We start from the raw sequence: 14,207 nt of genomic DNA on the forward strand, positions 1-14,207 counted from the left end.
ATGTATTCTTTGATTCTTTTTTTGTTAGGTACTTACTTGCATGCATCTAAGGTATGGAGCCATAATACTGATAGGTTTTGAAAGCTGCTGGCAGTCCTCTCCATTCTGTGTTACTGTCTTAGAAGGAGAAAGATGAATCAAAGATCTCCCTAAGCACAGAACTTTGAACTTGTCAGATCCTGGGAACTGAAGCTGGCACATTTTGCTTTAAAGAGAGTAAATGCTTCATGATTGTGGAAGTACTTTTTTTTTGTCTGAATGTGCTGATCTTTGTATGAGGGGAGACCTTCCCCCCCATTTCTGAAGTCCCTCCATAAAAACCACTTCAGGGGCTTTTTTTTAAAGGGTTCTGGAGATTAAATGGGAGGGCTGTGATATGACCCGAGGGCATCTTTTGATAGCTGCCCCAACAGGTGCTAAAGGATTGGTTTCAGTGTTAAAGACAATCTTTTGAAGCTCTGAGTGCTCTTTGCTTCTATTTCTAATAGTGAGTATCAGAAACATTTTTAGTCATGAGAGGGTTTAAAGACAGCTAGCCATCCTTAGATGAGATTCTGCTTTGCATTTTTTTCCACAGAAGAATGAAAGTTACTCCACAGTGATAATTAGTGCTCTCATTTGCAGGTGGGTGTTTGTGCTTTATGGTAACACTTCAGTAATTTTGCTCATTGTGAAAGGAAAATAAGGGAGTTAAGCTTTTCTGTCTCTCACCAGTAGCTGCCAATGGTTGCTCTGGTTTTAAGGATGTTGTATTAAGGTTTCATCAATGGTATCTGATCTACCGATGAAGCCAGTTTTATGCAGCATATACACATTCCAAAGAAAGGTGGTATACCAGGCTTTGGTATCTTGTGTATTTCTTTTATCAGAGTGAAGTAGAATCGCTGCCCATGGAGGCTTCTACGTGCAGGCTGGGAATGCTGCAAAGGCGTGGAGGTAAGGGGTATGAATTAACCTCCCAGGCCTTTCCAGTTCTTATTTCCCCCCACTACTCCTCCGTGATACTATGGCATGTTTGTTGTCTTCTACTCTGGCATCTGATCAAAGACAGCAGATTTTGTAGAAAAAATACTTTCCTGTTGAAAGTCATTGAATACTTCTAGGTATTTCAATTAGAGATGTTTCTTTTGTGGCTCCAGTCCATGTTAAACTCTGCATGACCCTTCTTTTCAGATGTTAAACATTACCTCAGTGTAACTTTCTTAATACCGTAATATACTGTGGGCAGCCTTTGTATGGCTGAATAATGACTTGGTTCAACTTGAGTATGGTATACATGTATACATTATTTTATCCTGACCATCTCTTTTATACTTCTAGTTTCCAGAGCATTCCTCCCTTGGGAAGACTGTATGTTTGTGCTATATTTTATCAACATGTTAACATCTGGGTTTGTAAATTCCTTATAGTCTCTAGGTGCACAAGAGCATCTGTACTTCATCCTTTCTTGAGAAAATGTGGAAACTGTGTTGCATATGTCTTTAAAAAGAACAACAGTGTACAATGTGCTTGCTATTTATTCATCTTGCTCGGTGTTCCTATACAAATGCATAGTGAATGTAAAGGAAATTCTGTGTAAATTCTTATCAAATGGTAAATAGTTTGCTAGAAGTTACACAGGATGATACTGAAAAATTTACTTGCACATGAAAGCACTTATTGAAATTAGTAGCCCCATGGACTTTCTGCCACAGGGTTTCCTGTGTCACCTGTCTTTTGGCCCTGAGCCCACCACTTATAGCTGTGGATTTACTGTAGAACTAGAGGTTTGGATGTCATCTTCTCCTGACATGTGACAGCCAGCACAGGGGTGTGTGTGTGCGATTCCAGGCATGGGAAATGAAGATAGCTGCGCAACACCTTTCCCGGGTTGGGCTGCATCTGCTCCTGATGAAGTCATTCATATATAAAGTAATCTGGCAGGAAACTTCTAAGAGGAATGTTTCCTTCACTGATGGGAATACATGTTCTTCGTTGTCCTTCAGAATGACAGGTACTTTAAACACTATATATATATATCTATATACACACATTCTACTAAGCAGGTTTCATGGACACACAAAAAGTAGAACTTGTTTTAAAATCCAATGAAAATATTGGTACTTGAAAATAGTTTCTGTTAGTTTAACTCAATCAGACTTTAAATTCCTTTTATGACTACAAAACAGGTCTTTTTCTATAGCGCGTGGACTTGGTTTTATCACTCTGAATGTTCTTCATTTTGGACTTCAACTCTCTTGTCTAAAAATCAATGTTGCCTGCCCTGCTGCCTGGACCAGCCGGTTTGATATAGAGGATTCCACCAGTGGTGGTGGGGGGGGGGGGAGCGTTCTTGGTATTTTACTTGATGTTGTGGTTTTCTGAAGCTGCTCAATGTTTTCCTGGCAAGTATGTATTAATGAACAGAAGCAAATGAGGTGATCGATCACTGGTGCGTGAAGGAAGTCATATGTGTCAGCATCACCGTTTGGTTGCGGTCTAACTGCATTTGTAGAAAGCTACACTTCATATTACAAACAGGAATATTAACCAGCTATTCAAAAGAAAAAAGATTGTATTTTTTTGCAGCAGGTAGGAGATCCACGGAAGTCCTTGCCAGCAGTGATTTACAGTCGGAAGCCTACATGGATTCAGTGAAAGCTGACTTGGACAAGTACTTGGAGAAGTGATCTGTTGAGGGTTACTAAACAGACGCGCCACATCCTGCTTGGGAAATCTGAGCAAGAAGTAGTTGGAGGCTTTCAGAGTACTTGGGGGAAGTATCTTACTGTGGATGCCCACTTGGGCCAGGAGGAAGTCGATGCGGGGGCCCGTGGCTTGGTAGAGCAGGCAGGAGGCTGTTGAGCCAGATGGAACATTTGGCCTGAAACAGTGCCTCCTCTCTTAACGACCCATTTCACCTCATCTTTCGGCTGCTGTCTGGAAACACCGTAGAAGTGCAGCTCAGGCATGCCACACTATCGCTGCCACGCTTGCTGCTCACCTCTTTGTTTCTTTTCCTTTGTACTCCTCGTTATTATATTCTTGCTGTTTCTTCTCTGTGCCTGGCCTAGAGAGGAGGGCTGTATCCCAGATTTGAGACCTCAGGTTCGATTTCCTTCTCTGTTGAGTCTCCGTAGCCGTTCCGTGCCTCAGTTACTGTGTGCACGAAGAACGGGGCTGCAGCAGCCGAAGGGTGTGCTCCAGGTCGATCTCTTTGCAGCAGCCCTTCTGGTAAGGAAGGCAGAAGGGGTTTGCAGTGTGTTTGATGCAAGTGATACTTGGTAATAGCAGTACGGGGAAATGTGCGTGGGGCCTAATAATGGAGAAGGTTTGCGGAAATCTTGCCGCCGTTTCCTTTATTCTAACTGATGCTGCCTGCTGTGCTTTCTGTCAAACCTTGTTTCGATGGGGAACTCTGTCAGGGGCCGAACGATTAACACCGACAGCCGGCTAAAAGCTGCCCTACGGTAGACTTTACGCTCATCGTTGTACAAGTTGTGCCGCTTGTGTAAAATGTTCTCAATTCGGTGCCGGCCCGGGCGGGGGTGGGCGCGCGGCGCCCTCGGAAGCTGCTGGAAGGCGGGTGGGACGTGGCGAGGGGCCCGGCCGCCCCTGCCGCCGGTCGCCCAGACCAAAGTTGGGTCTCGGCAGCCAGTGGACACCGGCCAGGCGCCGTCTGCCGCTCGCATATCGTCTGCCCCGGGCACCTCGAAGGGAGAAGCGATGCCCGAGTGAGGTGGGAGCCATCTCCCGCCTCTCACCCGGTCCCGGGCGCGGTTCGCTCCCCTCAGCCCCGAGGCCCGCGGCCGAGGCCTGCCTTCCCCTCAGGCGCCTTCCCCTCAGGCGCCTTCCCGCCCGCTGGCGGGGCGGGGGCCGGCTCTGCCGGCGCAGCTGGCAGGAAGGCCCGGCGCGGCGCGGGCAGGGAGGGAAGGGAAGGGGAAGAGGCGGGGCCTGGAGCGCAGCAGTGTCAATAATACAATAGGGCTCTTGTGCGGCGGCTGCCGCCGGAGGAGGAGGAGGAGGAGTGGCGGCGGCGGCGGCGGCGCGGGGCCGGGGCCTGGCTGCGGGCGCGCCGAGCAGCCGGCACGCAGGGCGGGAGCCGCCGCCGGCCACGGGCCCGGGCGGGCGGGCGGAGGCGATGCGCGCCGGCGCGGGACGGCACCAGCAGCAGCCGCCGCAGGAGCAGCAGCAGCAGCAACCGCCGCCGCGGCGGGAGCGCCAGCGCCAGCCCTGACGGCCGCGGCCGCCCACGCCGGCGAGCAGGGCAGGAGGAGGCGGCGGCGGCGGCGCGCCGGGCCGTGCCGTGCCGCGCCGGCGGCGGGAGGTGAGCGCGGCCCGGGCTGCCCGCATGGAGGCGGGGCGGGGGGCGGGCGCCGGGCCGGCGGGGCCGCCGCGCCGGGCCTGTGCGCGGGGGAGGCGCCGGGCCTGCGGCGGGCGGGAGGCGGCGGCGGCGTTTGGCGCCAAGGCCGGGCGGCAGCAGCAGGAGGAGGAGGAGGAGAAGGAAGCGGCGGCGGGTCCTGCGGGTACGTGGGGCGCCGGGGCGGGGGAAGGGGGGCTGCCGAGCCGGGGCGGGGGTGGCGGCCTGGCCGGGCCGTGGCGTGCCGGGCGGGCAGCGTCCCCCCCCGCGCCGGGTGCCGCGGCGGGCCGCCCGTCCGGCGTGGGCGCTGCGTCCTCGGCCGCGTCCGGAGGGAAAAGTTGCGGCGGTTCCGCCGCCCCGCCGGAGTCGGGCCGCCGCTCCGCCCCCCCCCCGCGCTCGCCGGGCTGTGCCCGCGGGGGGCGGCAGGGGCTGGGCGGCGGCGGCGGCGGCCCCCGGCGAAGCGCCCTTTTGTTCGCCGCAGCCCGGAGAAGGCGGCGACCCGCCGGTGCCCGAGCCGGCGGGGCCCTGCGGAGCGCGGCTGGGCGTGGCGGGCGGACAGACAGCCGGGCAGACAGGCAGGCAGCCGGGCGCTCGTCCGCTGCCGAGCCCCGCTCCGCCAGTATGTCGAGGAACTTGCTAGAACTGAGTTTGACAATGAAGCGCTAGCGCTGCCCTCCCGCCGGCCCGGCCCGGCCCGGCCCGGCGCGCCGCCGAGGTAAGTTTCACCCGGGGCAGCGGGGGCGGGTCGCACCCCGGTGCCCCCCGTGCGTGTCGGGACGGGAGCGGGAAGGTCCCGGCTTCGGTTCTCCAAATGAAACCTCCCTGCCTCGCACGGCGTTGGCTTTAACGTTGCTCGTCTCTCTGCAAAGGCATGGCTTCGTCTTACGGACGTACGGCGGCGACCGGTGTGATTAGCGGCCGGGGATGGAGCAAAAGTCGCACTCGCGAATAATTCCGTGATGATTAGTGGGAGGATTGGCTATAGGGCACCTTAAAATAACGTCTTAATGGGAAGAATAAATGCTGCTTTTTTCTGGTTTTTAACTACAGTTCTTTTATGAAGAGCATTTGTAGTTATTTGAAGAGTTTGGCTATTGCTTGCAAATTGTTATAATGAATGGCTATGTACTTTAATTAAAATATCACTAAATTAGCACTGTACTTTAAAGCTGTATTTTTTTTTTTATGTCCAGGAGAAGGGGGTGCTGGAGACGGCATCCAATTGTGATTAGACATTCTGTGATTAAAATACGCTAGAGACTTGAAAGCTATTGTGCATCTCTGTTAACGTAAAAGAGCCTTTGCACTAAAACTGAAAGATGAAGGGAACTGTGTTTTGTCTTGGTGCATGCGAAATGTTTTATCTGCAGCCAGCTTTTTACGTCATGTTGGTGCTTGTTGTGGGCTCTTCTGTAGAGCATCTCGAGCACACCTGCTAATCTCTACAAAGTTGAGACCATATCTTAGCGATGGTTAGATCTAACCTGAAAGTGCAAGAGCTGGATGGGTTTAGAGAGGAAAGGGCGACCTGGATAAAGGCACGTTAGCATAACTTTCAAGCCTGCCACATTGTTCCTTAGCAGGATGTCAGAAAAGCCTTCCCCTGCACTTACTGAGGGGAGAAAATGCAATTTGAAGTTGCTTTAGTTAAGAAAGTGCTTTTTCAAATTAAAAGCAAGTTAGTGCTTTTAGGATCTAAAGTTTTTTTGGTTTGTTTTTTTTTTTTTTTTAACTGAACTTCTGACCTCTTTCCAGACTAGACATGACATGCCCTGTTTTTAGTGCCAAAGAGGAGCAGGAGAAAGCTCTCTTCTGCAAAAGTTGGGCTTCAGATGCAGTAAAAGTCATCAGAATAATGAGAGCTGTTTCTATTACCTGTCCTTCATTTGATGTTTCCTCTTTCTAGGTTCCTTTTACAGAATAGGCCTCCCTTCCTCCCCCAGCAGGAAAAATTCCCCTGAGTTGGGTCAGTCAGCGCAACTGTGGGGGTTTTTTTTTTGTTTGCTTTATTTACATTATGTACGTGTGGCAGGTACCTGCAAAGATTTGCTAGAGAGCTGATGCAGGAACATATGCAGTGGCATTTATTGGCAAGGATGCATGTTCATTTGGGATCTCGTTAAAATCGTGAAAATCCGCTGTGAATGTAAAAGCCTGGGCTAGCGGATCTCAGTGTAGCGTTAGAATAAACCCAGCTTCTTCCTTCTCCGCGGTTCTGTGGACTTCCTCTCCATGGCAGAAAATCAGAAGTTTGCGTCCGAGATTTATTGGCATACCTGAGATTGTTGCGGGCTTTTTCTTTTGGTTTTTAAAATACGTGTAGGTTTCATAGATCTGGGTGGCTCACTTATGGAGGAGAATTTACAAAGGCTGCTTGGCTACAATTGAGTATTATTTTTACCTGTACAGCTTTATATATGTACATATAGGCAGGCACGCATGTGCGTGGTCACTGTAGTAGCTACCACGTGCTAAGTGCTGTAGAGCATTCATCCCAAAGAGCTTGCTGCAGCTGGCCTGTGGGGTGGCTTGACTGGTGACCTGAACTCCTGGCTGGCCTGACGGCAGGTGTCCGAGGCTGTGGTGAACGCGGCTGGATTTGTTAGACCCGCTGGTGAGAAATGAAGTTAAACCCTGTACAAGCTGCCTTGAGTTTGAAACTGATACCCCTACAATGTTCCACGTGGTCTATTTAGGTAGCTTATTTCAATCTTTGGAATTAATTTCTGACCATCATGCCCCAGAGGGTAAGGAGCACGGCATGGTGTCTGTACGTTTTTGGTTATCTTGGCGAGACCTGGGGTATATCCAGAGTAGGAATGTGTACCCATTTTTGTAGGCTGTCTTTTACGATCCATGGATGAAAATGTTTATATAAACCTGTGCTTCTGTGGTGTGTCTTTCTCCTTCAGTCCCTAGAAGTCTCCTTTAGAAGGTGGTATGTGGTTTTGGGGGCTCTTACTGAATAGGTTTGATAGTGTAGCATTATGCCCACTCTTCAGAAAATACAGGGCAATTTAATAACAAAGAATGTTGTATTCAACCGAAATTTAAAAGTTAATATTTTGTTAAGCGTGGGTGTCATTCTCTCGATGCACTCTTATAACCAAAAAATTGCTATTTTGTCTAGATCAGTGGCGTCATTGCTTTTTGGCTGGTGACTTCTTGCATTATAGACAGAAATGGACTTAGCCAAAACTTGCCATTTGATCATGCCAGCTGAATCTCTCCCCACTCCCACAATTTTTGCGGGAGCTACAGCTAAAGGGACTCAGGGGCTTTTTTTGAATTTCTGGAGAGGGGAACTCTTCCTCTGAAATCATGTGGCGTTTCTCTTTTCTGAAGATCTGAAGTGCTTATAAGACTTGAGGCTTCATGTAATTGGAGACATAAATGCAATTTTGACATACTTTACTTAAAATGGAAACTAACAAGTTAATAATAGCTCTTATCGGGGATATTTATGTAATGGAAGCCAACAGATGCTATTTGCATCTTGAAGAGCTAATGTATAAAATGTTATGTCAGGGCCCTGGCAGTTTTTTTGCTGGTGGAGGCTGGGTCAGGTGGGAGTGGGAGATGCCAGAGATCTGTAGGCTTGATGGCACCTCTGAAAAGTGAGATAACTACATGAAATGTTGCATTTAAGCACACAGCTGATTTTAACTTAATGCTGCTATTTAAAATAAAAAGAGGGAGAGGTGACTTCTTTTTATATTTATCCATGTTAAATGATCAATGACACCATCACTTTAAAATTGCTTTTCTTGATACTATCTTCTAGCTACAACTGCACATCTGATGTTCGGAACCTCTAAAAATTGTGTTAGATAATATTTTTATTGATGCATCAACTTATTTCAGCTGTAAGGTGGTATCTGCCAAAGAAGTTTAGAAGTGTAACGTGACAGCCTGGGTGTTGACTTCTGCAAAGAGATGTCTGTGTCATTACTAACCACCTCCCTGTTTCCCTGGGCTGTTCGCTCTTTCATATTTATTTACTTCCAAGTCACCCTTCTCTAGATGGCATCTGAACTTTTCCAGCATTTAAGATCTTATTTCAGCGTGTAGGAGACCAAGAATTTGGGGATTAGGGCAGTCTGGGATGTGTGATCTTGGACCTAATGAAAGCTCCTGCATTTGTAGAGCTATAATACAAGCTTTACTTGGATTTAAAGAAATGGAAGAGACCCTGAGCTGTGAGCACGGCTGCGGAGGCTCCACTGGCACTTGTTAAGTCACCCTGTTCAGAGGAGCAGGAGAAGGTGGGAGGATAAGCTCGTGACTGCTGATGCTATTTGTTAAAACCTGGATTAAACACTGGGATGCTTGCCTTAGCTTGTTAAACTTTGTTTGAAAACTTTGGAGTGCTTTCCTTCTTTAAAGTACACCTGTTACAGCATTAGATTACAGAGCTGTGTTTCTTGCTTATTGAATTGAATGCTGAACATAACATATCGTGTCATTAATGCCTCCTTGTGTTTTAATTAGAGCTGTAGGGAGATGTTAAAAAACAGGTTTATACACATGCCTGACTGGTTGCTAAACCGAATATGCTTGTCACACGGTCTTGAGGGAATTATGCATTATTTCACTGATCTACTGTCCAGGGCTTCCCCCTTGCCCCCTTTCTTTTCTTTTTCCTTTTCCCCTCCCCCACTCTAAAAAATTCTTGCTTGAATGTTTTCCGAGGGTCTGTCGTATCCACTAAAAGCTCCTGGCTGTGTGGTGGCCATTGCTGGTGAAAGGCTCAGGCTCTCGTTTGTGTCCTAGAGAGCAGTTTCATGCCTGCGCAGGTGGTTTGATGTACGGCAAGTCCAACAGCTTCTGAGAGCTAGGGCTGTGCGGTGGGTGAGAAGACGCCGGGATGCCTGGGATCCTCCAAAGGGAGGGGTGGTACCCCGCTTGCCAGGCCGTGCAAAGCAAAACAACTGACAGGGGCATTTATTGCAAATGGTTAATTCTGCGTGACTGTGTTACGAAGTGTTTTCTAAGCTGTGTTTTTAAATTTACAGGTAGTTCTTGTTTTGGAATACGCTGTTGGGTAAATGATCAAGTAGTGGGAGGAAAACTTCTGCATAGGACATGCCTGTGTGCTAAATAGCTTTTAATTGCGATATATAGTTTATCGTGTAATACTGGATGACTGAAATTCTTTAAATATGCAAGTAAATGACGTATCTGCTACAAACGTTAGACAAAAGTTTTTTGCTAAAGATATTTTGGTTGTTAGATTGATGCAGTTTGGTTGTTAGGTTGATACACTTCTGGGTTGATACAGTAACATGGGTGTTTACCAGTACCTGAAAATCATAACTAAACTCTGAGCTTTCATTCATACCACTTAAAAAAAATGTGAGTATTGGTTTAACAGACCAGGCAATTTTTAAATAATTCTTTATTAAAAAGCGTGAAGATTATTGAGAAAATTATTATTTTTAATGCACAAATATTTAAATTTTCTCCACGTATCAAGTATAGCAGAATAAAATGGCAGTATTTTCTTTCTGCTGCTGCATAGAAAATCTTTCAACTTGAACCGCTGGATACAAAAATGTATAGGAGAAAGGTGTATCCTGTCAAGGGAGGAAAAAAATGTCCCTAGTGAGATTACTTGTGTTTTTTAATTCTCTTTATTGTTCTGCTTTTAACTGCTTGTATTTCTTTAATACTTTTCCAGTGTTAATTTGCAGGCTTTGATATCAAAGTGACTGTAGAGGACTCATCGTTTGAAATAGTGCCATGTCCCACCTGGGTTTTGGCTTTAATGGTGGGGGGGAACCCAACCAAAAACCTCACGGAGCTAAAACACACAGTATGCGAGCGATTTACGGAGACGCGCAAGAAAATGGTAGGCTCAGCAATTATCTGGTGAGGAGGAGCCTCAGCAGAAGGCGAGGTAGGAGTAAGACTTCTCCCACTTTTATTAGTACTTGCAAGGGAAGAGGAGTAACAATCTCGTACTCCTGTTCCTGCTTTCATGTAAACAGGCTCTTTTCCCAGCAGGTAACTGACTGAAATAGCGATAACAGGTGTTTACTCTGCAGTGCAATATAAACCTTGTTAAATGTTGTTTGATGAGGAGAAGTAATGCTCATTTCAAGCACAGGAAATATTTTTTGTGTGTTTTTTCAAGAACTGCTGACTGGTGGTCTGACAAGAGAAAGGTTACTGGTTGTCAGCTTTGATAGCGGTAACCTTGTTTGGGGGAGTTCTAGCAACTCTTCAACCTAATTCAAGAGCAGTTGTGTTCTTTTACAAAAATCAGATTGACTGTCATTTAAGCAACTGAAAGGCAGATACTTAAACCTGATAATGAAGTTGCAGTCTTCCTTATGTTAACAACATAATAATTTCCAGCGTAGCATGAAATGAGCAATCTTAAGAAGTAAGTGAAGCATTTTGCCTGACAAATTTGAACTTGCAGCTCTGCAACAGAATGTGCTAAGAGTGAGGGAGGAACTAAAAGGTTGGTCTTAATACAAGGTGCTTGTTTATGAGCAACAATATTGTAATGGCTGTTGGCATACATAGGAAATAAAATTCACTCCTGCTTAATGGTATTGATTCTTCTATGGAAATTATTTTTGCAAAATACTTAGTCTGTGTTACAGAAATTAGTTTTCTGCACTTTCTTTGGTTAGTGCTTCTTCACTTTTTTGGGCCAAAAAAGAAAAGGAAAAAGGTGAAAAAACCTGTGGGATGAAATAATTCCAAATTTTTATATAAGTAGAAATAATGCAAGATGGTTTTGTGTGTTCTTTGCAACTGGTATCCGTCAATTTAGGTGGTTTCATTTTGGTTTTTTGTTGTTTTTGTATTTTTTAAGATCTCATACTGTAATTTCCCAGTGAGATTTTGTGAAAATTTTACAAGTTTTTCTTTTCTTGGGTGTTTTTCAGACGGTGAAGTATGTTGAAGTTGGTAGTGAGCGTATTTTTCATCAAAAACCATTTTTATACACATAGCGTACAAAGAGTTTACTTACAGTGGCAATTGAATGAAATTTTGCCAGTGACTAGCAGGTTACATCCATGTATGCTTCTGCAATTTTGGTGGAGATCTGACTTGCTCTAATCAGATCTGTACACCTATACAGAGATGAAATAGCTGTGGTACAACAGTTGTCAAATATAAAGGCTCTGGCATGAGCTCAGTGAAAGAGGAGGAGGTTAAAAATTACTTTATGTATCAGTACTTAGTGTATTCTCTTTCCTCTATTGCTTAAAACTGAATATATATGGCTCTTTGCTAGATCTGACGTATGATTTTGTTTTTCTTTCTCTATAAATGCTGTGAAACTTCAGAAGGTGGGACGTAAGTTATTAGAAAGCTTGCACTCCTGACAATCAGCTCGGTATCAGTCAGAGCCCCGTGACTCCCATTACGGGATTAATCTGGCTTAAGTGCTGTTTTAGATCCTTTGTTTGGCATCTTCTGTGTACTTGTTCTAGATTTTCAGAAGCCTCGATATGTAACAGCAAACACGGATATGCATTAATTTAGCTTGCTGAACTCTAATAGCTCTTGCAGGTGCTGTTTCATTCTCTTTTTAAGATTACTGAAATAAATTTGTTTTCTGCACGTTTGCTTCTGCATGCTTGACTTCCACATTTCAAACAGTCCACTTCTGAGGTATGAATGGGTTAAGAGTTGGAAAAAATGTCTAAACTAAATTAAAAAGGGAAAAAAAAAAGCCGCCTCAAGTCCACATGACAACTTGAACGTGATTAATAGTTCCCTACTTATCTCCCCCAGCCATGTCTTTGATGCCTTTGTAGTCTCCCGTTGGCTGTCCCCTCTTCTTTTTGCCTTGACTTCCCAACTTTTTCCTTGTTATTGGAGAAAACGGCATTTCTAGTGAGTGTCTTGCAGTCTTCTTGGGACCTTATAAATCAGCTAGGTCAAATTAAATTTGTCTCCTGTACCAGACTCCAGACAGTATGGACTTCCAGATTATTTGCAGTCAGCCTGAAAATATTTTGGCAGACCTTTTGAGATTTTTTTTTTTTTTTTAAATAAGATTTGTGTAGGTTTGCTAGGTCTGATAAAGAGGGGCTTTTCCCTCATCAATGTTTTTTTTGTGAGGTGTTGTTTTTTTGTGGCTGGTACATTTGTGTGGGTTTCCATATGTGTATATATAAAAGCATCATCCACTGAAAAATCAAGTTGTATTTTTTAATATTCATAGAAAATAAAGCATTCATGTTATAACACTTTTTTTTTTCAGTGAACGTTTGTATTGATGTGATGAGTATTTTGCTTGTGTATTTAACAAAAACTGTGCTCTTATGCCTGTACATATGTAAGTTGTGCTTGGTTGAGCAAGTTGAATGTGTGTGTTGGACTTAAAGTAAATACAATTGCTGATGTGTGTTTTGTACAGATAATAAGTATGTTTCAAAAGCAAACTTACTTTTATGTATCAAGAGGAACCGCTGGAAAAACAAGACAGTGGCAGAGCATTGGTTTAGTGGAGTAACTTTCAAAACACTTAGAAGTAACCAGGACGCACTTGTTCTCAAATTCTTTTCTAACCATTTTCTACCCTATGATGATTTTTTTTGTCAAAATGCTTTTTTTCTTTCCCCCTTGAAATCATTTTAAGGAATCTATATTAAGCTCATTCTATCAAAGAAACTAGCTTTTCTAACTATTTGAGGATGTTGCACTAATGTAACTATGTTATAATGATCAGACTGGTCATATAGGTTTAATTCTGAAGAAATGGCATTAGTGTCAGCCCTTGCACGAGGACTATGGAAGTTAAGCCTGCTTCATTCCTGTACCAAACTTCTTTGGCCATAATAAAGCATCATTAGATGCTTTCAGAGGTTTTAATGCCACATTAGGGTACTCTGTAGCACCTCTGCGTGTTCATGGTCTCTTATAGGCTCATCGAGATTTAATCAGTCCGTATTGTGCGTTTAACTGTGTGATGGTAGTTCTCAGAGGAGAACAAGCTCAGCTCCTGTGTATACTTTCTCTGTTGAGCTTTCCAAGACTGACAGGATTATAGAAGTTTTTGTCCTTCAGGTAAGCAGAAGTGATGTAAAAGTTTCAGGGAGCAAACCTGTTAAAGCAAGTTGTCTTCCTTTTCTTTCTTTTTTTCTTTTTTTTTTTTTTTTTTTTTTTTTTTTTTTTTTTCCCTTTGGGTCATTGGTGAGGTTTGGCAAGTGTAGCACAGGGGACCTTGGTGCCATTTGTGTATCCAAAGTGCAGAAATATCAGTGTGTTGTGAGGGTCAGCATTACCTGCTGTCCTCAAAACTGGTGGGAGCCTGTTAATGTGAGTGGCAGTCTCTGTCTAGTTTAACCCCTTGCTAAACAGCGTCAAAAGCTTTGCCTCCATAGAGGCGACAGCTTTATATAGCAGAAGTCTTACTTTAATAAACTACAAGAAATCATAAAGGTCTTTATATTTATAGGTAATTTTATTAAAGGTCACATTTTTCCTTTTGACAGTAAGCTCTTCTTGCAGTGGGTGCTTTTAAAGGAATAGTTCTTTTGCATTACAACTTGATCTTGCAACCCCCTGCCCCTTCCCTAACATGTCTGCATCAGGAAATTTTGAGAAGAAATAAACTCAAATTTGTCACTTAGGAGTTAGGCTCACAGATTCATCACATAAATGCCTTGCTAATTTCTGGCTTTGTTTTCGCACTGACTTTAATTCCTATTGACTCCACCGAGGCCAGAATTTCCCTGCTTGTTTCTCGGAGCTTGTCATGTGTTTTGTCTGACTGAGCGGGAATGGCTTTGGAAAAGGATTAGTTAGTTGACACAGGTTTCTCTTTCATAGCAGTAAAAAAATTCCAACCCTTTCCAACCATTTCAGATCATCTTCAAGGAAGAATTAATTTCTGGTT

General features: G+C 44.9%; 1 protein-coding gene across 3 annotated transcripts in view; it reads left to right on the forward strand.

The window, feature by feature from the left end:
- Nucleotides 1-4,088: 4,088 nt before the first annotated feature.
- Nucleotides 4,089-14,207, forward strand: part of JADE3 (jade family PHD finger 3) — a 67,359-nt gene continuing 57,240 nt past the window's right edge. Inside the window, exon 1 of one of the 3 annotated variants that reach the window (XM_029999060.2) lies at nt 4,089-4,306. The gene's annotated coding sequence lies outside the window, so the exon portion shown is untranslated. Of the gene's footprint in view, nt 4,307-4,446; nt 4,506-14,207 lie in introns of those variants that run through there. The other 2 variants (XM_029999063.1, XM_029999062.1) reach the window with 2 other exon arrangements.

Source organism: Aquila chrysaetos, chromosome 23, assembly GCF_900496995.4.
Source record: "Aquila chrysaetos chrysaetos chromosome 23, bAquChr1.4, whole genome shotgun sequence".
In the NCBI taxonomy this organism is placed as follows: domain Eukaryota; kingdom Metazoa; phylum Chordata; class Aves; order Accipitriformes; family Accipitridae; genus Aquila; species Aquila chrysaetos.